This window comes from Rhipicephalus sanguineus, chromosome 9 (assembly GCF_013339695.2).
Source record: "Rhipicephalus sanguineus isolate Rsan-2018 chromosome 9, BIME_Rsan_1.4, whole genome shotgun sequence".
Classification (NCBI taxonomy): Eukaryota; Metazoa; Arthropoda; class Arachnida; order Ixodida; family Ixodidae; genus Rhipicephalus; species Rhipicephalus sanguineus.
This window is the reverse complement of record NC_051184.2, coordinates 64,472,078-64,497,259: the sequence shown is the minus strand read 5'-3', so window position 1 is coordinate 64,497,259 and position 25,182 is coordinate 64,472,078. Positions and strand designations below refer to the sequence as shown.

The 25,182-nt window shown below is 42.6% G+C and overlaps 1 non-coding gene across 1 annotated transcript; it reads left to right on the top strand.

Moving 5' to 3' along the window:
* The first annotated feature begins 121 nt into the window (after positions 1 to 121).
* LOC119405602 (uncharacterized) lies at positions 122 to 10,908 on the top strand. Its single transcript, XR_007417384.1, has 7 exons — positions 122 to 153; positions 1,412 to 1,438; positions 3,819 to 3,845; positions 4,600 to 4,626; positions 5,854 to 5,880; positions 8,007 to 8,033; positions 10,882 to 10,908. It is a non-coding gene; the product is annotated as an uncharacterized LOC119405602 (transcript).
* Positions 10,909 to 25,182: the final 14,274 nt, after the last annotated feature.

The following is a 25,182-nucleotide window of genomic DNA, read 5'->3' as shown; positions in this document are numbered from 1 at the left end:
GGTAGCATGTAATCTGGAAGCTGTATCATGTGATATCGCAGAGGGTGCGAGTATTCGGGTATATTTCCCTGCAACAAAATGAAATTTCGGTAAGTGCCAATGCTTTCTTTGCAAATTTTCTTACAGCCGGAAACTTCACCTGGTTACCCGACGGTAAGCGTCGCAGCGTTAAATATTTTCACCATTCACGTTTCACATATCACCTTTCAACTGTATTGGACATTGCCACGGCGCACAGACAGCGGTTTCGTATATTAGTCAGACATTACCATATTCATCAAGACATTGCAGTAACAATATAGGCTATTCGCTTTAATTCTTGCACAGTACTCACGAATTGAGACGCGACACTTTTCATAGTATAACGAATGCTACGACCATTTGGTAGTGATAACCGCGTCATGACGCTCCAAGTCTGGCGCTAAATGTAATGTTGGTTCTGATGTAAGGGTTTGATTGAAAATTACGCCGATATGCCACGAACTGTCGACGCTGTAAACGAAAGTACCAGCATTAATTAGACCTAATGCTTCGCGCTACAATTGACGAATGGTGTACATCCCCTTTCCCTTTACCGAGTATACGTTGGCCAAAAGGAGACCTCCTCTGGTTACCCTATCTTTTTCATTACCATTCTCACTCTTTCACTAAATTTCTGTCTCACACGCCATCATTTTCGGAGGCCATATTCTCACCCATCAGCCTTGACAGTCTTCGCCGCTCAGTGACGTTCGTATCCATGCCGATGTAGACGGACCTATAACTTCGCAATTAGATTTCCTTCCACTCTTGCTTAGACATCTATCAGGCCCATGATGTTGATACTACGGTCTAGTATTGGTGACCAGTAATGACTCGCATGTATGAGTATTTTACGGGTGCGTTCAAATGCCGTCCTTGTGGCCTGAAAACTTTCCCGTTTTGTTTCCGTATCAACTAAACTAACAGGTGCTAAGGTGAGTTCATACACATGGAAACAGCTACATCACCTGATGTGAAAAACGGAATAGAGAGCCAAATGTGATTAAGAGAAACAACTTATATGCAGGCAAACACGTTTCTTGTCGTAAGCATGATACTGGAAACACGAGCTTATAAATTAAACTTGTTTCCACTCACACCTAAGTGTGTCTATGTGTACTCTCGTGTACCTCACATATTGTTGAATAAACCCAACTTTCACGCTCATGGTTTACAATTACCGAAGGCGATTTTGTCATGTAACAATTCTTGTAACCATGGTAATTATTCTTATGTAAGGTACTTTTTGTCGTAACAGCACTTGTGTGTACGTGTCCTTTGCATTGTAGGTGTTTGTTCGTGCTGGTACTTCTTTTTCATAGTGAACAACCTCGATGAAAAAGAAGTATTGATGTAATTCATGTCATACCATTACTTTTTTCTTTTGCAGTCGTCCGGACCACCGTCTTACCCACCGGTAAGTCTATGATGAAAACATTCTTATTAGCAGCAGGCGAAGTCAGTGTACATAAGCACAACCTGCGATTTTAAGCAATGCGACCATCCATGCTTATTTTCTTATAAGCAGGCGCAGAAGAAACTTGCGCTAGAATCCTCATGTGGTACAATAGTTCAAAACGTCAATGTCATAGCTGTTGCAAGAATCGCAGCTGGGCATCGCAATCTGTACTTTATTTATTCCGACACGTACGTCTTCTTTCAAATACTGGAAAATTTCTAAAATCAGTATCCCTGCTCTGCTGCTGAAAAAAGCCTTACGGCAAAAGTTTAAATGTTTATGTAACCGATACTACATTTCAATAATGTAAGGAGAATTATACACCTATCATAAATAAAAATACCTGGCCGATTATTCTACGAGGCGAATGTATGAGCAGACGAGTGGTGCCTCGCACACTCCCATTTATGAAAACACGAGGGCAGCGTTATTTTCACGTTTCTTCATTTTATGGCTTGCGGCCATCAGGAACAGCTAATTCCACAATGGCGACACCAATTTAAAAAAAAAGAAAAAGTGCTGTCGTAATATCAACTGTTCAAGTTGCGCAGCAAACATGTCCCAAGGCACTTCGGCAGTCAGTGTTTCTCTACGGCAATGCAAATTAATTTGTCCCATAGAGCAAGCTTTAGCTTACAAATTCTGAAACTGCACAATTTAAAGTATGTTCTTATATATCCATGTCTAAGTGCACACCTATGTCAATCTCGATGCTTCGCAAGAAGACTGAAAGTCACTCTGTACGAGGTCAACAAAATTAAACCTAGAACATGACGTCTCTCCTTCTTTTTTTCGTTTTGTCCGCTTCAAATTTTTGGAATCTCAGCGGATGCCTCTTACCTCTAGCCAATCGCAAAGATAGCCGACGTTAATTTTAAGAACATGAGACAAAAAGTCTACCTAGGGAACGCCGTCATATCTCAGAAATTAGGGGTATCCATAATGTGCTCTGAATATTAACAGCCAAGCAGTTTTGGCCGGCCGTAATGTCGACCCCGCCAAAAAACTATGATCATCATGAATAAGTATGTGCCAGAGAATATGGGCGAATCCTACTGCTCACCGCTACGGCGCGGCCTGTAATAACGCTTAGAACGACTACAGAGAGAAATAAACAGTAACATAGAGAGAAACAAACAGTCAGACAGAAAGAAAGATACAAAAGAGTGAACCAAAAAATTCTCGTCGAAAAAAATTCTTCGCGAGGCGGGATTCAAACCTGCGTACTCTCGACCTGAAGGCGAGCGTCCTAACCATCGGCTATCCAGGCACGCGTGCACAGCATAGCATAGCCTTGTATACTATAGTGTAGCAAGGGGGTGTGGGAAGGACGTAAGCGTGAGGAGGAAAGATGTGATGGTGAAGGGGAGAGAGATTAGGCGAGGTGAATGTGAAGCGAAGCGTAGCACAGAAGGGATGAGAAAGAGAGAGAAATAAATGCAGAAAAACAGAGACAGAGAGAACATCAATGAGAGAGAGAGAAAAAAAAAGATGGAAAGAAAGATAAAGAGAAAACTGTTTCCCTAACAGAATTGTTGATGAGGTCGGACTCATACCCGCCTACTCTCGAACCGAGGGCGAGCGTCTTAAGCAAACGGCTATCCAGGCACGCTAGCGAAGCATGCGAGCAGATCTAAAGAGTCGTGGGGCGTCCTAAAAAAGGGCGTACTCCCGAGGGGAAGCCGTGGATCTCGAAGCTTAACGTGTCGGTAGACAGGGAGTACGAGGTGCGACAGACCTGTCCTTGGCTGTGCCGAGGTTTTTAGGAGCTAGCGCAAACAATAATTTCTTTTTACCGACAAAAAGTAATACTCCGTCAAGTCTCAACTCTAACTCAGTCAGCTCTTACCCCGCAAAAACGCGTTTAGTGCTTGTATATTGACCCTTTCGCTCAACGTGTCTAGAAAAAGAACTTACCCCATTAGCACCTAGTGTGAAATCTGCAGAAAAAGCGAAGTTGCGGTACACGCAAGTTTGCCTTGTTATTAGCGCTTCGTGCGCGACAGAGGCAGTTGCGCAATGTATGGGTGTACCTGGGGACCGGTTTTTGTGGGATGACTTGGCGCCCTATGCACGCTCGATCCGTGTCTCTCCATGGTCGGGCTCCATGGTCGGGCTACCGCTTTGTCAGCAACCGAGGAATTTACGCCATCTACGGATGTATCAGGGAACTGGAGCATGAGAGTATGGGCTCTCATGCTCCAGTGATCCCCTATTAAAAGTGTAAATTTAATTATACGTGCAAAATTGCACACTGATTGAAATCACAGTACAAAATTTTAGGAGTTGAGAAAATTCTTGAGCACAGAATTTAAGTAGTTTTTGAACTTCCTTATAGGCTCCTTCGGAGACGACCCCTATAGAGGTAAGCTTTGTTTAGAATAATAGGTCAACAATTCAGAGTACTAGGTACTCTACCACACGGGGCTGTCGCAATAATAGTGATGAGAACAAAAGGTGAACAATTTAAAGCACCATTTGTATTCTACTATGAGAGCGCAGTATATGGTTTCCCTGCTATACGACGCGTCAAAGTCATGGAAAATTCTACTAAACTATGAGACGACATTTGCGTACGCACCCAAACACAGCTATCAGGCAGCGCATATACTCCTAATGCTCTTAACAGAAAAAGACAGAAGAATTTGGGACAGAACGGAACTGAATTAAAACGTGTTCATACACGTTTTCTTTCGTACTGAACACAATGTCGTAATTTTAACCCACGTTAAATGAAAGTTATTTTAAGAAGACCATCATATAAGAAAGGTTCATGAGAATTTTCTAGAATAACCGATACAGCTTTGGGTAAATTTTATTAACAGGACTATCTAAGCAAACATTGTTTCTTTTTGGACAGCGAATAGCTGGAAACAAATTGCAAAACAGCCGTATTTGAAAGCTCGAGAAGATATGCGTAGTTAAGAAACTTTCCGTATTCGCAATATACGCAACTAGGGGTGGTAAATAACCCTGCGTATCTGTTAGAGAGGGGTATCATGGAAACTGTAAGCTGTATCATATGATATCGCAGAGGGTGTGAGAGATCGGGTATATTTCCACGCAACAAAATGAGATTTCGTTAAGTGTAAAAGCTTTCTTTGGAAATTTTCTTACAGCCGGAAACTTCACCTGGTTACCCGACGGTAAGCGTCGCAGCGTTAACTATTTTCACCTTTCACGTTTCACATATCACCTTTCAACTGTACTGGACGTTGCCATTTCGCACAGACAATGGTTTCGCATATTAGTCAGACATTACCATTTTCATCATGACACTGCAGTGACAATATGGGATATTCTCTTTATATCTTGCACAGTACTCACGGATTAAGACGCGACACTTTTCATAGTATAATGAATGCTACGATCATTTGGTCGTGCTAACCGCGTCATGACGCTGCAACTCTGGCGCTAAATGTAATGTTGGTTCTGATGAAAGGGTTTGATTCAATATTACGCCGATATGCCGCGAAGTGTCGTTGCTGGAAACGAAAGTACCAGCATTAATTAGACCTAATGCTTCGCCCTTCAATTGACGAATGCTGTACATCCCCTTTCCTTTTACCGAGTATAAATTGGCCAACAGGAGATCTCCGCTGGTTACCCTGTTTTTCGTTACCATTCTCACTCTCTCACTAAACTTCTATCTTGCACGCCATCATTTTCGGAGGCCATATTCTCGCCCATCAGCCTTGACAGTCTTCGCCGCTAAGTGACGTTCGTATCCATGCCGATGTAGACGGACCGGCGCTATTTCGCACGCAGATTTTCCTCCACTCTTGCTTAGACATCTATCAGGCCCATGATGTTAATACTGCAGTCTAGTATCGGTGACCAGTAATGACTCGCATATATGACTATTTTACGGGTGCGTTCAAGTGCCGTCATCTTGGCCTGAAAACTTTCCCGTTTTGTATCCGTATTAACTAAACTAACAGTGCTAAGGTTAGCTCCTACACATGGAAACAGCTACATCACCTGATGTGAAAGACAGAATAGAGAGCCAAATCTGATTAAGAGGAACAACGTATATGCCGGCAAACACGTTTCATGTCGGAAACACGATGCCGAAAACACGAGCTGCGAAATGAGGCTTTTTTCCCTTCACACTTAACACGCGTCTATGTGTACTAAGATGTACCTGACATGTGGTTGAATAAACTCAACCCTCACGTACGTATTCACAAAATTACTGAAGGTAATTCTGTCATGTAACAATTCTTGTAACCATGGTAATTATTCCTATGCAAGATAAGTCTTGTCGTAACGGCACTTGTGTGTAGGTATCCCTTTCTTTTATAGGTGTTTGTTCGCGCTGGTACTTCCTTTTTCATGTAATTCATGTCAAATGATTTGTTTTTCATTTGCAGTCGTCGGGACCACCGTCTTACCCACCGGTAAGCCTAAGATGGAAGCATTCTTTACCAGCATGCGAAGTCAGTGCAGAGAAGCACAACTTGCGATTTTGCGCAATGCCACCATCCATGTTTGTTTTTTATAAGCAGGAGCGAAAGAAGTTCGAACTACAATCATTAGGTGAAAGAATAGTTCAAAAAGTCAATGTCATAGCTGTTCCTACAATCGCTGCTGGACACCCCAGTTTGTCATTGATTTATTCCGATACGTAGGTCTTCTATAATATAATGGAAAATTTATGAAATGTGTATTCCTGCTAAGCTGCTGAAAAAGAAATCCTTACGGAAAAAGTTTCAATTTTTACGTAACCGATACCTGATTTCAATAATCTAAAGAAACATATACACGTATCTTAAACAAAAATAACTCGCCGATTATTCTAGGATGTGAATGTTTGTACAGACGAGTAGCCTACATCCAATCATGATGTCTTGCACACTCCCATTTACGCAAATTCGAAGGCAGTGTTATTTTCACCTTGCTTCATTTTATGGCTTGCAGCCATCAGGAACAGCGAATTCCACCACTGCGACACCAAAAAAAAAGAGTAGCGTCGTAATATCAATTGTTCAAGTTGCGTAGCAAACACGTCCCAAGGCACTTCGTCAGTCACTTTTTCTCTACGGCAAGGCAAATCATTTGTCCTTTAGAGCAAGCTTTACCATACAAATTCTGGAAGTACACTATTTAAAATATGTTCCTATATATCCATGCATAAGCGCGCACCTTTGTCAATTTCGATGCTTCGCAACAAGACTGAAGGTCACTGTACACGGTCACCAAAATTGAACCTAAACTTGAAGTCTCTGCTTTTTTCTTCGTTTTGTCCGCTTCAGATTTTTGGAATCTCAGCGTATGCCTCTTACCTGTGTCCAATCGTAAAGATAGTCGACGTTAATTTTATGAACATGAGAAAAAAATCTACGCAGGGAACGCCGTCATGTCTCAGAAATTAGGGGTATCCATAATGTACTCTGAATACTACCAGCGAGGCTGTTTTGGCCGGCCGTAATGTCGACCCCGCGGCAAAACTCTTATCATCATGAATAAGTATGTGCCAAAGAATTTGCGCGAATCCTACTACTCACCACTACGGCGTGGCCTGGAATAACTCTTAGAACGAGTACACAGAGAGAGAGAGGGAAAGAAAGAAAGAAAGAGAGAAACAAACAGTCAGACAGAAAGAAAGATGTAAAGAAAAGGAACTAGAAAAATTCTTGCGGCAGAATTCTTCGCGAGGGGGGATTCGAACCTGCGTACGCTCGATCTAAAGGTGAGCGTCCTAACCACTCGAATATCCAGGCACGCGAGCAGAGCATAGCATAGCCTTGTATACTATAGTGTAGCAAGGGGGTGTGGGAGGAAAGTATGCGTGAGGAGGATAGATGTGATGGTGAAGGGGAGAGAGATTAGGCGAGCTGAAAGTGAAGCGAAGTGTAGCACAGAGAGAATGAGAGAGTGAAATAAAGCGAGAAAGAAGAAGAGAGACAGGGAGAACATCAACGAAAGAGAGAGAAAAAAGTAGAGATAGAAAAAAAAGATAGAAAGAAAGATACGGAGAGAAATGTTTCCGCAAAAATTTGTTCACGAGGTGGGACTCGAACCCGCATACCCTCGATTCAAAGGCGAGCGTGCTAACCACTCGTCTACCCAGGCACGCTAGCAAAGCATGCGAGCAGACCTAGAGAGTCGTAGGGCGTCCAAAAAAGGGAGGAAGCCGCGCATCTCGAAGCTAGGCGTTCCGTTCGTCAAAGAGCACGAGAGGCGACGGGCCCGTGCTTCGCTGAGACAAGCTTTTCAGGACTTAGTGCAAACATTATTTTTTTACCCACAAAAAGTTATACGCCGCAATGTCCCGACTCTAATTCCCTGAGCTCTTGCCGGCGCAAAAACGCGTTTAGAGCGTGTATATTGACGCGTTCTCTCAACGTGTCTAAAAAAGAAAACTTACCCAAGTAGCACCCAGTGTGAAATCTGCAGAAAAGAAGCGAAGTTGCAGTTCACCCGTGTTTGCCTTGTGGTTAGCGCTTCGTCCGCGACAGACGCCGTGGCGGATTGAGAAAATTCTAGAGCACAGAATTTAAGTAGTTCTTGAACTTCCTTACAGGCTCCTACGGCGACGAGCCCTATGGAGGTAAGCTTTTTTTAGAATAATAGGTCAACAATTCAGAGTACTAGATACTCTATTATACGGAGCTGTCGCAATAACAGTGTTTATATAGAACAAAAGGTGAACAATTTAAAGCACCATTCGTACTCCTACTATGAGATCGCAGTATTCCGTCCCGGTTTCTGCTATACGACGCGTCAAAGCCATGGGAAGGTCTACTAAACTATGAGACGACATTTGCGTACGCACCCAAACACAGCTATCAGGCAGTGCATATACTCTTAATACTCTTAACAGAGAAGGACAGAATAACTTAGGAGAGATCAGAACTGAATTAAAATGTGTTCATGCACGTTTTAATTCGTACTGAACACAATGTCGTAATTTTAACGCACGATAAATCAAAGTTATTGGAAGAAGACTCTCATACATGAAAGGTTCATGAGAAATTACTACAATAACCGATACAACTTTGGGGTAAATATTATTAACAGGACTGTCTAAGCAAAAATTGTTTATTTTAGGGGCGAAGCTCCTTAGGATGTGAGTCGTTCTCTCCTCTGTAGTAGTAGTAGTAGTAGTAGTAGTAGTAGCAGTAGCAGTAGCAGTAGTAGTAGTAGTAGTAGTAGTAGTAGTAGTAGTAGTAGTAGTAGTAGTATGTATGTAGCCAGCTCTAGTTTAATGAATTGCTCACTAGATGGCGTTTCATGTATTTCTTAGAGCTCTAGTTTAATGAATTGCTTACTAGATGGCGTTTTATGTATTTCCTAGAGTTGCTGTTTAACGATGACAGATGGCGCTTGTATAATGCGAATGGCATTACGTGACACACACACACACAAACGGGGCGGCATGATGACGCATACACACAAACAGGGCGGCATGATGATTGAGCAGAAGCTTCCAGGATTATTTTATGCTGACGATATTGTCTTATTTGCTGACAGTCGAGAGGATATACAGCAGCTCGCGGATATTGGCGGAAGGAAAGGAGAAGCTCTAGGACAAGGATTTACTGTAACAAAATGTGGATTGATGGTATTCAATGATCCTTGTGGTCAGGCGGTGTCAATGCAGGGCCACGAAATACCGAGGGTGAGCGAATACAAGTACCTCGGAGTATGGATAAATGAGGGTGACAGGTACATGGAGGTACAAGAAAAAGCCTCGGTAGCAAAAGGAAAGAGGTATGCTGCAATATTGAAGCATAGAGCGTTGTGGGGATACAATAGGTACGAGGTGCTTTGAGGGTTGTGGAAAGGTGTAGTGGTTCGGGGGCTTACCTTTGGGAACTCAGTGGTGTGCATGAGGGCAGTGGTGCAATCGGGAATGGATATAAATTAAAGGACTGTGAGACGCCTCGCGTTGCGTCCTCACGGGAAGACGACAAATGAGGCTGTAAAGGGCAATATGGAATGGGCAGGTGTTGAGGCGACGGAGGCCCAGAGCAAAATAAGGTTCGAAGAAAGGCTAAGGAATATGAAAGAGAGTAGATGGGCAGAGAAGGTGTTCCGTTATTTGTATAGGAAAAGCGTGGACACACAGTGGAGAAAAAGAACTAGGAGGCTCACTGGGAAATATACGGCTGGTAGTGTAAGCAATATGCCAACAAAGAGCGTTAAGCGAAAATTCAGAGAGGCGGAGAGTATTTACTGGACGGCAGCTATGGAGAAAAAACCGGATTTGAGTAACTACCGAAAGGGCATAAATGAAATAAGGAGGGAGGCCTTTTGCAATAATTCAATAGGAAGCGCTTTACTGTTTGAAGCGATATAGGGTTGCCTTAGAACGGGTAGTTATAAAGGGAGATTCAGTAAAGAAGAAGTACAATGCACGTGCTGCGGGGAAGATAAGGAAATGGCGGAGCATGTTCTGATTGTATGGGGAGCTATCCACCCAGGTGTACGTTTGGGCACGAGCCTACATGACGCCTTGGGTTTTAGAGACAATGGAAAGCTGAACACATCCGCGATTGAAATAAGTAAGAGACGGTTAGAGTATTGGTGGCAGAAAATGAGAGAGAAAGGACAAAAATAAACATTGGAAAGAAAATAAGGACATTCTGCCGTAAAGGGCAGAGAACGGGGCTGAAAATTGGAGTTTTTGTTCTGGAGTAAGATAGTTTTGATTGAAGTAAATACACTAGGCCAACACTAAGAAAAAGAAGAGTAAAGGGTTTTTTTTGTCAAGTCTGGTGGCACACTTGTCACCGCTCCGTTATAAAGGGGACGCTCATAGCATCCATCCATCCATCCATCCATGGCGCATGTCACTGGATGCCTGCGATCGTAAAAGGCGCTCGCTCTTGGCGCGCTTTCTCTTTCGCTCGGAGTCGCCGGATGGAGGCAGAAAAAGCGCTCGCTTTTGGCACGCTTTCTCTTTCACGCGGGAGCGGACACTTTCCCTGCATTTCACCGATCACAAAGTGGTGATAATGAAGGGACTACATAAACCAACAGTACAATAAATACTTGATGTTTAATATCTACACGGTGTTTCAGACTAATTATATGATGTACTGGGCGAATTTCACGGTTTACCGGTGATTCCCTCTGGAGCTTTGCCCCACTCATCATCATTCACCACGTGGGTATGCTGTGATTTTTTCGCACAGGGAAGAGCTGGAAAAAAATAGCAGAACAGCCGTATTTGAAAGCTTGAGAAGACATACATAGTTGAGAAACTTTTTGCATTCACAATATACGCAAACAGGGGTGTTAATAACCCTGCGTATTTGTTAGAAAGGGGTATAAGCTAAACGGCAAGCTGTATCATGTGATATCGCAGATGGTGTGAGAATGCGGGTATGCTTCCGCGCAACAATAGGAGATTTCGTTAGGATTCAATGCTTTCTTTGCAAATTTTATTACAGCCTGAAACTTCACCTGGTTTCCCGACGGTAAGCGTCTCAGCTATAACTATTTCCCCCTATCACGTTTCGCATATCACCTTTCAACTGTACTGGACATTGCCACTGCGCACAGACAATGATTTCGTATATTAGTCAGACATTACCATATTCATCAAGACATTGCAGTGACAATATAGGCTATTCTCTTTAATTCTTGCACAGTGCTCATGGTTTGAGACTCGACGCTTTTCATAGTATAACGAATGCTACGAGCATTTGGTCGTGATAACTTCGTCATGACGTGCAAGTCTGGCGCTAAATGTAATGTTGGTTCTGATGTAAGGATTTGATTCAAAATTACGCCGATATGCCACGAAGTGTCGACGCTGGAAACGAAAGTACCAGCATTAATTAGACCTAATGCTTCGCGCTACAATTGGCGAATCCCCTTTCCTTTTACCGAGTATAAGTTGGCCAACAGGAGATCTCCTCCGGTTACCCTATCTTCTTCTTTACCATTCTCACTCTTTCACTAAATTTCTGTCTCACACACCATCATTTTCGGAGGCCATATTCTCACCCATCATCCTTGACAGTCTTCGCGGCTAAGTGACGTTCGTATTCATGCTGATGTAGACTGACTGATGCTATTTCGCACTCAGATTTCCCTCCACTCTTGCTTAGACATCTATTGGGCCCATGATGTTGATACTACGGTCTAGTATTGGTGACCAGTAGTGACTCGCATATATGACTATTTTACGGGTGTGTTGAAATGCCGTCATCTTGACCTGAAAACTTTCCCGTTTGTTTCCGTATCAACTAAACTAACAGGTGCTAAGGTGAGCTCATACACATGGAAACAGCTACATCACCTGATGTGACAGACGGAATAAGAGCCAAATCTGATTAAGAGAAACAACTTATATGCCGGCAAACACGTTTAATGTCGGAAACACGATACCGGAAACACGACCTAAGAAATGAAAATTTTTCTTGTCACACCTAAGCGCGTCTATGTGTACTCTGATGTACCTGACATATGGTTGAATGGACCCAACTCTCACGCTCATGTTTACACAATATACCGAAGGTGATTTGGTGATGTAACAATTCTTGTAACCATGGTAATTATTCTCATGTAAGTTAATTCTTGTCGTGAAATCACTTGTGTGTACGTGTGTCCTTTTTATTCTAGGTGTTTGTTTGCGCTGGTACTTCTTTTTCATATTGAACAAACTCGATAAAAAAGAAGTATTGATGTAATTCATGTCAATCGATTTCTTTTTCTTTTGCAGTCGTCGGGACCACCGTCTTACCCACCGGTAAGTCTAAGATGGAAACATTCTTACTACCAGCATGTGAAGTTCGTGTACAGAAGCACAACTTGCGATTTTAAGCAATGCGACCATCCATGTTTCTTTTCCTATAAGCAGGCGCAGAAGAAACTCGCACTGGAGTCCTTAGGTGGTGCAATAGTTCAAAACGTCAATGTCATAGCTGTTGCTAGAATCGCAGCTGGACACCGCAATTTGTCCTTGATTTATTCCGATACGTAGGTCTTGTTTAAATAATGAAAAAAATCTTAAAATGTAATCCCTGTAATTTTCTTTCCCGTTCTGCCAAGAAGCTAGGACCTATGCTCCTGAAAAAAAAAGCCTTACGGGAAAAGTTTCGATGTTTATGTACATGATACCTGTTTTCAATATTATAGGTAAAATCATACGCATATGTTAAATAAAAATAACTGGCCTATTATCCTAGGAGGTGAATGTTTGAACAGACGAGTAGCCTACTTCCAATTATGATGTCTCGCACACTCCCATTTACGCAAATTCGAGGGCAGCGTTATCTTCACGTTTGCTTCATTTTCTGGCTTGCAGCCATCGGGAACAGGGAATTCCATCACGGCGACACCAGTTTCTAAAATAAAAAAAAGTACTGTCGCATTATCGGGTGTTGAAGTTGCCTAGCAAATACGTCCCAAGGCACTTCCGCAGTCAGTGTTTCTCTACGGCAAGGAAAATAAATTTGTCGCCTAGAGCAAGTTTTAGCCTACAAACTGTCAAACTGCACAATTTAAAGTATGTTCTTATATATCCATGTCTAAGTGCACACCTATGCCAATTTGGATGCTTCGCAACAAGACTGAAGGTCACTCTGTAGAAGGTCACCAAATTTAAACCTAAAACTTGATGTCTCTGTTTTTTGTTTTTTTTACCGCTTCAAGTTTTTAGAATTCGGGCATACGCATCTTACCTGTCACCAATCGCAAAAATGTTTGAGGTTAATTTCAAGAACATGCGAGAGAAACCCAGGGAACACCGTCATATCTCAGAAATTAGGGGTATCGATAATGTACTCTGAATATCAAAAGCGAAGCTGTTTAGGCCGGCCGTAATATCAACCTCGCCTCAAAACTATCATCATGGTGCACAAGTATGTGCCACACCATTTCGGCAAATCCTACAACTTAGCGCTACAGCGGGGTCTGTAATAACCATGAGAACGAGTACAGAAAGAAAGAAAGAAAGAAAGAAAGAAAGAAAGAAACTGTCACACAGAAAGAAAGATATGAAGAAAGGGAACTAGAAAAATTCTTGCCGAAACGAATGTTCTTCACGAGGCAGGATACGAACTTGCGTATCCTCGATCTGAAGGTGAGCGTCCAAACCACTCGACTATACAAACACGCTAGCAGAACGTAGCATAACCTTGTATACTATAGTGTAGCAAGGGGGTTGGAAAGAGAAGTGAGCGTGGGGACATTTGTGATGGTGAGGAGAAGGAAATGGAGAAGGGGAGAGAGCATATCCGAACACAGAGAGAATGAGAAATGGATAAATAGAGAGAAAGAAATGCAGAAAGAAAAAGAAAGAGAGACAGACAGAACAACAACCAAAGGAAGAGAAAGTAGAGAAAGAGAGAGAAACATTCCTCCCGAAAAAGAATTCTGCGCGAGGTGGGACTCGAACCCGCGTGCCCTCGATCCAAAGGCGAGCGACACAACCACTCGGCAATCCAGGCATTAAGGCAAAACAAGCGAGCAGACCTAGAGAGTCGTGGGGCGTCTTAAAAACGGGCGTACTCCCAAGGAGGAAGCCGCGCATCTTGAAGCTAGACGTGTCGGTCAATGCAGAGTGCGAGTGGCGACGGCCCCGTGCTTCGCTGTGCCAAGCTTTGCAGGACTTAATGCAAACATAAAGTTCTTTTTACCCATAAAAATTAATACGCTGCAAAGTCCCGACTCTAATTCAGTCAGCTCTTACCCCGCAAAAACGCGTTTAGTGCTTGTATATTGACCCTTTCGCTCAACGTGTCTAGAAAAGAAAACTTACCCCATGTTGCACCCAGTGTGAAATCTGCAGAAAAAGCCAAGTTGCGGTTCTCCCGTGTTTGCCTTGTGGTTAGCGCTTCGTCCGTGACAGAGGCAGTTGCGCAATGTATGGGTGTACCGGCGAACCGGTTTTTGCGGGATTGATTTTGAGCCCTCTGCCGCTCGAGCCGCGCCTCCCATTTCATGGTGCGGCTACCGCTTTGTCAGCAACCGAGGAAGTATGCACCATCTACGGATGTATCAGGGAACCGAAGTATGACAGCGCGTACTCTCATCTGCCATGAAACCCAGCCCAAGAATCGATACTGTTCAAAGTGTAAATTGAATTAAAGGTACAAAAACTGCACCTTGATTTAAATTACAGTACAAGATTTTAGGAGTGAGAAAATTCTAGATCGCAGAATTTAAGTAGTTTTTGAACTTCCTTACAGGCTCCTTCGGAGACGAGCCCTACAGAGGTAAGCTTTGTTTAGAATAATAGGTCAACAATTCAGCGTACTAGGTACTCTACTGTACGGCACTTTCGCTACAATATTGTTTAGAACAAAAGGTGAACAATTTAAAGCACCATTTGTATTCCACTATGAGAGCGCAGTATATGCTTTCCCTGCTATACGACGCGTCAAAGCCATGGAAAACTCTACTAAACTATGAGACGACATTTGCGTACGCATCTAAACACAGCTATCAGGCAGTGCGTATACTCTTAATCAGGCCCTGGATAATGCGCCAGTTATAACCAGAAAACTAGGGGGAAACGTCGGCGATATATCTAGCACTTTAGGGGGGACGTGATTAAGTGGGCACATTCCGAGAGACTAAAATGCTTCGTTAGTTTATTAAATACTAACATGACTGAGAATACGCACAAAGTAATTTTCTCTTTCTTTTACGGCAGGTATAAACAGAAGCCTGGTAGAAAAGTGTGTTTATCCGCGAGAATTTCTGGCTCTAACTTGTGTGAATGAAAACTTTCATAAAAAAGCTGTTGAAATTTTACGCATCGCATGGTATGCCTTCATTTCGAGTATGTGGTACACTACGACTCATTTGTTTGTAATTCCTCTGTGATGCCTAGCATGCCACCCGGCAACAATGTGGTGCATATTTCGTACTCTATTCGCGTGTTTCACAGACCGACGAGCCCCCATGTGGCGCTAGACGGAAGCACCATCTCGATTATCGGCGGCAGCGGACGCCATTTCTCACGTGTGGCGTTTCTCGAGCGTGGTCGTTGTTCTTGTCATTCCGCGAAGACCTTTGATAACGATGAGTCGGTTTAAGTGACGTGTAATTAATTGCACCGCAATTTCGAATCGGGTATTGAACACAGGTTCGCCTTCGTTTAGGCGCAGCTCTGTCGTCGACATAGGAGTAGCCAGCCACGATAGATGACGAGTTCAGTGTTGTCACGGTGTCGAGAATCGGCAGCTACAGGTTAAAACAAGAAAGCGCCAGTGACAACGAGTTTTCAGCTTGCCGCAGAAGCACGGCTCAGCGCGATAATCTACTTGGGCGCCATATTGCAAGGAGCATAGCTCCACCTATAGGCCGTGAAACCCGCGAATAATATTTCATGTAATCAGAGATGAGATGGCGTCGGCAAATCATCGGACTGGTTCACAAATCTTGGCTGCCTTTCATATACAATCCTTAGTTTAACCCATTCCACCCCTTTTATGCACGTTTTCAGAGTTCGTGTGAACTGGTGTATTACTTAGGAGAACTTTGTATTTCGTGCGCTGCCGAAGCCACGTAGAAAGAAGCGCGTGTCTGAGACCTGATCCGTCAGGTGCTGCAACGAGGCCGATCCGATAGTTTTACGACATGAAATCGCTGTTTTTGCTGATTTAAACTAATTACACGACTACAATTTTAATTTATGACAATATGTTCTATAGGCAGGCACCGAATAAACTCATTGTACAACCCTTGGGTAGCAGCCACATTGACGAAGTCAGCGATGCACCTCTCACACGACTCGCACTTGGATGCTTTTAGCTTATCGTTAGTCATTCCAGTTCACATGCGTCGGTTCAGTGTCTTCGCGAACGAGAAACATTTCCCTGTAATGTGAGGATCTGATGTTCCTGGGGGCACCGTAGCGTATGACAGACAGCGTGTCATACCGAATGTAGATTTCCGAATCAGATTTCCTGCCAGATGCATAAAAAGCATAAAACTGAGAGGAAAGTAAAAACGACGCCAGAGAAGGCTGAGGGAAAATAATCTTTTTAATTCTTCTAGCCTAGACTTAGCTCCGAAATTGAAGTAGGCAAGACTTCTATGCTACATCTATCCTACTATACTAAAATTTTAGTTTTAGCTAACACAACTATAGTGACCTCTGGTGTTTTACCGGCCGAAACCCCTACGTTATGAGGCTCGCCGTAGTGGATTCATCGGAGTTCACCTTGAGCACCTGACGTTCCTTAACCAGCCCCTAAGTATAAGGCATCGTAGACGACGGTAATGTGTTGCAGCCTTGTGCGCTGCATTTAAAAATGACCCGCGACCAACATGCCCAGTCTCACATTCTATTACAACATAAATATAAGTACGTGGGTGTTACGTTTTGTCCACAACCGGAATGTGGCCACCGTCGCTGGGAATCGAAGCTGCGCCCTCAAGACCTCCTAAGCTGCAGGGGATGATTAACATAGTAATGCTCTTTTGACGTTCTTCTGGCTAAAAGCAAAAGGGTCAATGAATGCCAGGCATTCGTTGACACTGCAGTTGTTATTAGGTGACGAATTGCACCTTCTGCGAAAACTCTGTCAGGTTGTATAACGTATCTGGTTAGAGATGAAATAAGCACGCTGACTTGTCGTGGTAAAACTCATGCAGGAGGAACATATAAGAGCAACTTATAGCAGATTGGCGCTGCTATGCTGTAAGGAACTTTAAAGGAGCCCTGCAACACTTTTCGAGCATGCTCAAAAAGCGCTGCCGATCGGTAGTCGAGGCTCCCGAGAACACGCGAGCCAAATATTATAGCGATGCGCACGGCGTGGAATTTACAATAAATTCTCAAAGTCAGCTGAAAATCGCTCCCTCTTCTCTCGACAAATGATGTATTAGTCCGCAAAATATGACGCGATTGTCGGCAGTTCCACCATTGGCTGATGTTATAATCACGATAACACCCTCATTATTACTTTCGTTGTTAATTTTGAGTTCAATAACTAGATAATATGTATGTTTATATTATGTTATCGCGTTAAAAACACCGAACAAACATTAATATTAGCACTTCCGGTCTCACCGACAGCTCGTCTGCTCGTAGTTGCGTGGTTCCGTTTTCTTCGCCATGCGCAGTGCCGAAAACGTGAATATTTCTGTGCTTTTGACCATCGCCGGTTGCCGTTGAGAGTGGCAGCCGTTCGAGTGTTGCCTCGTCAGCTGAGAACTGCATCGTCGGCACGTTCTCACGACCGACCGAGGCACGGGCGCAGCGTGTCTCCGATAACAATGCTGGCGTCCGGTAATGGCGGCGCTTCGGGGTCGTCTGCCAGTGCCGTCTTACGAGGCGGTGTATCGGAGTATGGGCCGAAACCGATCTCAGCTGTCATTCGTTCCAAACGAGCGCGCACGTTTGCTTCCATGGTTGGCAGAGCGATGAAAACACTACGGCGTTCGAGGTGCACACCCAACATTACCAAACCGACGCGCAGTTTTCAAGCACGCGCGATACACAGCGCGATCGACTCCGCTCGACGAGAGCGACGCAAGCCGACCGGAAGTGGCGGCACAGACCACGTGGTTGCGCCGAGACGCCAGAGAGAAAAAAATGAAAAAAAAAAAAATGCCGCCGGCGCTGACGTCGCCTCCTCGCACCTCCGCCCTATTCCCTCCCCTCACGCCGCGCGCAGCTTTCCGCGCGCTCGCTGCGTTGAGTTGAGAGAGAAAGCTGCGGAACGTGATCTCTATAATTTGGTAACACCACTTAGACTTGACGGATTCGAAAAATTTTTGTGGCATATGGCTCGTGAAGAGTCATACGTCAATAATGGGACTATTCCAATATAACAAAGAAAGGTGTTGCAGGGCCCCTTTAAATCATAGGCACAAATAAATGAGATCTGCAAAATGAATTTCGAAGCCCTGGTGCCATATAACTAATTATTTTGTACTTTCCTACAGCCAACGGACACAACGCCCATGGCGGTAAGCTACCAACTTTCACACCACTTTTATTCGTATATCTGGGTAGGGAGGAGGAGAAGGGGAAGGGTGAATTTAGGAAGAACCAACATATTAACTCTCTTACACCTTTTCGTAAGTCGTTATTGCAATGGTACCACCATGTTTTTGTTTTCTCCTTTAAACGACATGACTTTCAATACGCAGTAAGCTCATTTTTCTTAAGTCTCTGCGCAATTTCCGAATATCAACTTCGGTGGTGTCTTTGAACGTGAGTCAGCGTGAGTGAAAAGTAAAAAAGCTGACGTGACGCCAATGTGTGAAATAATAATTACAAGGGCTTACGTTACGTCGAGAAAATTTCGTGCACGGCAAGAAGTACTTTAAAACAGTTTTTAGGTGTTAATAATATTAATATCTGAGGTTTAATGTCCCAAAACTACGATATGATTATGAGAGACGCCGTAGTAGAGGGCTCCGGAAATTTCTACCACCTGGGCTTCTTTAACGTGCACCTAAATCTAAGTACACGGACCTCAAACATTTTCGAGTTTTTAGGTGTTGAAAATATTAACGCGCTCTTCACAACATACACTGGTTTTGTTCTTAAATTTATTGTGTCTTTGCGCATAATAAATAATTTTTGAGTAATCGATCGCCTGTTCCACAGCTTATTTAATTTTTTTTTCTCATTGACATGTATGTGTAAAATATGGACAAGCGTAAGATGTTTTTGATTTTTTTTTAATTCATGACAAAACGGTGCCAAATAAAACCATGCCTACTGAGCACCACGAACACTGATTGATGCTTTCAGATTCATTTCGAGAAATAGTATTTGTGGCTCATTGTTGTAACACGTACTTTTTTATTTATTTATTTGCAGAGGAGCACGAGATCGCCAATGACGGTAAGAGAGAAAACGTTGATAATATTTTTCGTATCTGCTGGCTTTAGCCAGCCTTTAGAGATTCTGTATACTTGGACATTACAGCATGACAATGAAGCTACTAGTGCATCTCTAAGCTGATTACTATCTGAAGAACGATTCTTTATACGGGTCTGTGGCGCAGCAATCGCATTTTTCTTTTCTCCGCTAATTCAGTACTTGCGCTACACTAGGAAAATTCTACAACATTAAAGGAGTTTTTACTCAAATTAACACCCTTATCTTTAAGGGTATGAAAGAATAATTACGTACGACAGTGAGCTTCCTAACTTGTGCGTTGAGAAAAAGCGTGGTTAAAAAATTTGTGATTATTACCACCTGGTGTAAACATAAATTCACGATGCCAGAATGAGGCCGCAATAGCTACGAAAATTTAGCAATCGCACTTCTTGCGTTGCCTTTTGCAAGCATCATGCTCACATTCAAATAAACATCGGCAAACAAGAAGACTGCAATGATTCTTACCTTTAATTCCACCTTATGTCTTAAATGTTTTAGCTGTGAAACAGTCTAACACCATTTATAGACACGGAATGGCGTAGAATATTGTAGGTAGTACGCAGTACTGAAAGAAATATTCTTTATGACCTTCTTCGTGTCTAGATTTATTTTTGTTCATTTTCCTACGACTGCTTCAACTTAAAAGCGCGAAACAAACGGAAAACACTAATGCAAGCAACGCAAGCGACAAGATATTTGCTTAACAACTCCATCTGCATGCCGTTCTAACCCTGTAGCTGTGTACCTTATTCAAATGCAATTAATTAAGCAACTATTTCTATCAGAACAACTAATGTCCAGCAAACAGAATCCACCGATCCCCGTTTGTGTGTGCCCGCAACGTCTGAGACAAAACTGTGTTTTACATTAGGACAGCCAATTTGTGGAAGAACGGGTAGATTGAAACTGTCAATTTTTAAAACGCCGCTATTGAGAATATACACCCTTTTTCTTGACTTGTCGTTTTTTTTTTCTAGCAGATTTTCGTATGAGGCAACTACTAAATATTGTCGCGAATTTCTAAAAGGATCGCTTTATCATATCGGAAAGTTAGAAACGTACTGTGGCGTAATGGAACGAATATGATAACATTGGTAAGTGACATTAGTTTGAGAAATGAAATATTAGCGTAGAATCTCCCTGTACCATTACGATCCAAATAAGGGAGAAGTTCAGGGGAGAATGAAAGCTGGAATGGATAAAAAATTCTTAAACAGGCGGTGTCACTGGAGCCAATGTTTCCGCAAGCAGATTTTTCAACATGTTTTCTCTAGAGTTCATCCAAATTTCGTTCACACCGGGAAACCTATGATGGAGGCAACATACGCGCTTTCATACCTTTTCCGCACAAACTCGTACATAAGAGCCACAAAAAATATGAAGGACTGATAACGTAGCTGTACACAAAAATCGTACCTCGCTTTGCACAGTTACGTCCGTTTTCCTTGTTCCATCTTGCCGCAGCGCAACGGCCAATATTTAGACGCCCTTTTTATGTTAAAATATTAAAAAACATGGACATCTACCGCGAGAATGCTGACGAACGTAAGATAATAAAATTTCCCCTCTGTTTGCAGGAACCACCATCCTCCCAGATGACGGTAAGTAGCTCGGATTGGAAGTTGGACGCAGCAAACAGTAATCGCTTTCAAACGACAGCATCTAGGTAAGAGTTCAAACCAGCTGATGTGATTAACTACGCTATTCTTTTTTCGGACAGTGCAAGCCGACAACGTGTCCGCCATGTCCAGTGATACCACGTAAGTGATGTCTTCTGCATGCATTTTCACACAAAAAAAGCTATCCTAACGTTACCAACCAAACATTTATTCAGAAAAATCTGCCACCGTAAAATATACGAGCGAGAGCTACGCACGCAAAGTCGAAAATAGTATAGTCTCAATTACAGAAAAGAATGCCGCCATCGCGAGCACAAAAATTCAGTTAGATAAATAAAGGAGTGCTGTCAATACTGAAATTGCTTGCTTTTCTTTTTACGAAAGTGCAAAACTTTTAGGCCATACAGAAAGTACGGAGAGGGTCACAATGTTGGTTCACCCTTCGAGTAATTGCTTCCATACACTTGTTAAGGTAATATATTTTTACTGTCATTTCTAAATTGAAAATTTCGCAAAAAGTAGCAGAAATAAAATGGAAGTGGAAGCGCGGAAAACAACAATTTGGTGTTCGTGGAAATCTAATATGTAGAGAGAAATGACATAACAGGACACATGATTTGTCTCTTAAACAATGTTTCGCCCGTTCCTAAAATATGTATCATATTAGGACCTTGGATGTTTATAGGTGGCGAAATACCACTTCGTAAACACACGAGGCACGCACCTTGCACACGTAACGCCAACATTCCGCGTTTTCACTTCAATATCATTAAAAAAACCTTGTGTTACTTTAACTGCAACTGCATGAAGTATTTACGTAATTTCCTGTACATTGTTCCTTACAGCCGAGTGCTACGATATAATAGGCGTAAGTTGGTCGCTCCATCTTTCTCCATCTACTAGATAAAAAAAAATGTTGCTTCATGTTTGTCAATGCTCGCGAAACTCATTTGCTGGCGTGGCAATGGACATTGTCGCAGTACAGAAAATTTGTGCGAAGGCATAATAGTCATACATATTACATGATAAAACACAGCAGAAATCACAAGATCAATAAGGTGAACGCCTTTCTCAACGCTGTCGTGTCTTCCGCATATCTGAGCATGTTCTCCTAATATCTTTTGAGGGATATCTGTTTACTTAAGCCGGATACGTGCTCTCAGTGTCACGATTCGCTGTTCGCATCTACTCAACCACTGCATTCCTCTACTGCTGCGTCGCTTCTACTTAAATGGCATCAGACAGCAAACGAGTGCAAAAGGTAGGCGTAGCAGCAGCTCATGGTTCCCAGGTTTGGCTACGTTGCGCCAAATCGGCTACTTCTTCAGGCTGTTGGCGGGAAGAATGTTGCCTTGTCTACTTGGCTACCTTTTGGCCACATTTGACATAGGTGTAGCACATGATATGCAGCAAATTCAGAGAATATTTAGTTCGCCGAACGAGCACGGCTCCTCAAGCTTTTCAAGCATGTACATCACCACTACCAACCAAACGCGGGCGCTTTCACTTTGTGCAAAGAATCCAATAGGTCCAACTGGAGTGGGAGCTACGGCGTATACATGTGGAAGGGATCAGCGTGTGCAAACCAGTCGCAGGTTTGAGGACTAAGACACAACTACAAATGTTCGTCGGATAGAAACCTTGCCGTACATTTAGCAGAGGGGGCACTGCTTCTTCTCCTGCCAAGAACAAACCCAGCGCCAAAGCAAGTTTTTTTAGCGATAACCTTCAGCAAAATGGACCTTTGACACGGAATGTCTGATGGTCTCGCAGTCTAGATTCTATGGATAGTGTTCGGACAGCAACTGGAGAAACTTACCAGCTTCAGCCTTGATAGGCCTTTATAATTTATTGCTAAAATGGAGAACATTTACAACTAAATGTCAGTTGTCCTAATTTTTTCGTTTGAGGTAAATCTTTAGTAATATTCAATTCAATTTATTTCCCATCTTCCAAATACAGATGGATGGGTTGTAGGTAAAAGCTGCTTAAAGGCAGCTTGACGAGTCTACAAGCCCAAAGTACAGCAGCGAGGCAGTTGTAGAAATTATACAATTCAAAACGTAAGGATTACATAATTACACAAGGATCACTGGAGAATACGCGAATCAACACTATGTACATATAAGCAAACTTAAACTGAAGCCATGTTATCTAAATACTTAGCGTGAACTTATTTGCGAGTACAGGCAAAACAAATCGAAATCAGTAAGAACGTAACTATTCAGCAGAGACGGAAGAGTATAATGAAGGCGTTCTTTTTCAAGGCTAAGTCGAGGTGTCGGCACGAACCATTCTTCGCCGTGTCTTGTTGGGTAGCCCACTGATTTGTTCCTTAGTTCCGATAATTTCCTGAGATTACTTATATTCTTTATTTCCGAATTAAAGAGGATACTAAGGCGATATTTATAAAGATTGTGTACTTTAATCACTCTAGAGTGACTAAATAAAGCTGAAGTTGGGCATTGGTATCACGAGTTATACATATGTCTGAGGTATCTTTTCTGGATTACGTGAAGGCGTTCAAGGTTAGTGAACGTTGTAGTACCCCAGACTAACTGGCAATAATTTAAATGCGAGTCGAAAATTGAGTTGTATATCAGCATCTTAGTTTGTGTGGGAAGGATATACTTTTACCGCCCTATAGCACCAGTAATTTGAGCTTTTTTGAGTGATACGTGGGCAACATGATAATCCCATGCCATACTGGAGGAAAATATGACACCTAGGCATTTGAACTGCTCCACTACTTCGACAGGGTGAGATTTCAGGATAATATCTTCATGTGGGGGGATCAGTTTATTTTTCGGCCGAAAATAGGCAGCCTTAGGCTTACCCTCGTTGATCTTCATTAAATTAGCTGCGCACCAAACTTTGAGAGCTTTCGTTGCGGCGTTACATTGATCGATAAGGTCATGAATGTTATTTCCGGCAAAAGATAGACTTGTATCATCCGCATAGATGACAAACTTTGCGTTTGAGTTAATGTTTACAATATCATTTACATAAATGTCGAAGAGTAAAGGCCCTAGTACACTTCCTTGAGGGACACCGCATAAGAGACGTTTTGCTTCAGACTGTGTGATTAATTAATACTACTTGTTGCCTGCATGATAAATAGGAGTTCAGTAATGATAGCGCTTTCCCTCGGAAACCATAATATTGCAATTTACTTAGAAAGATGTTATGGTCTACAAGGTCAAAGGCCTTCGAAAATCCGCAAATACACCAACGACAAAAAGCTTGCTTTCTAGTTGTGTCATTATATATTCTTTTTGTTCGAGTAATGCAGAGTTAGTTGATTTGTTTGTACAGAATCCAAATTGAGATGGTGTAAGCAGGTTATATTTATTATGAACTTTGACAGACGCAAATGAAGTAGTTTTTCAAAGACCTTTGAAAACACCGGCAGAATTGAAAATGGTCTGTAGTTACCAAGAACATTTTGATCACCTTTTCTGTAAAAGACAACAACTTTCTCTAACTGCATTTTTTTGGGAGAAAGTTGCACTCTCCAAGCATATATTAAAGATATGAGCAAGTATGGGGGCGATTATTTCAACTACATGTTTCACCGGACGTATTTGAATGTCATCAATGTCACAGCTACTGCTGTTATTGAGATGTTTGATTACAGTTACTACTTCCCCTTCCGTAACTGGACAGAGAAAAATAGATTCACTATTTTCACCTACGATGATAAAGTACCGTTTGCTTTGGTCATTAGCCCGGGTTCTGTAATGTCATTTCGGTGTTCTTAAGTTTACTGAAGGCGCCTTTTTCTGTGATAACGTCCTTACAAAGTAACGCACTAAAGGAGGTCCAACATCTCTCGTTATTGTGGCTGCTTTGGCTACAATTCTGGCTACATTTAGAGATCTTTTCGTTAATCTTTACATTTTCAACCTGACAACCCTGAATAGAACGCGATGCTCGTTATTCAGAACTCATTTTGCAGAGAGTAGCTAAGCAGCCCTTTATTTGCGTCACCCTTTGCTTGCGATGTCGCTTGTGCCCGACGTTGTTCTAATTACATTCGAATTTAATGCACCATAATGCAATTTTTTTTACTTTACAGCAAAAGGTATGTATATCGTTTTCTTTATGTTACTTCAGCTCAGTGAGCTCATGTTGTGATGCTTGTTCATGTCTACTTCAAGGAAACCGCGAGTAAAATTTCGTAATCATAGTTAACTCACAAACGTGAAGAAGCGTTGCTGTCGATGAAGCAGTGCACTTGAACAAAAGCCACGTCTACGTGCCCATGTTTAAGT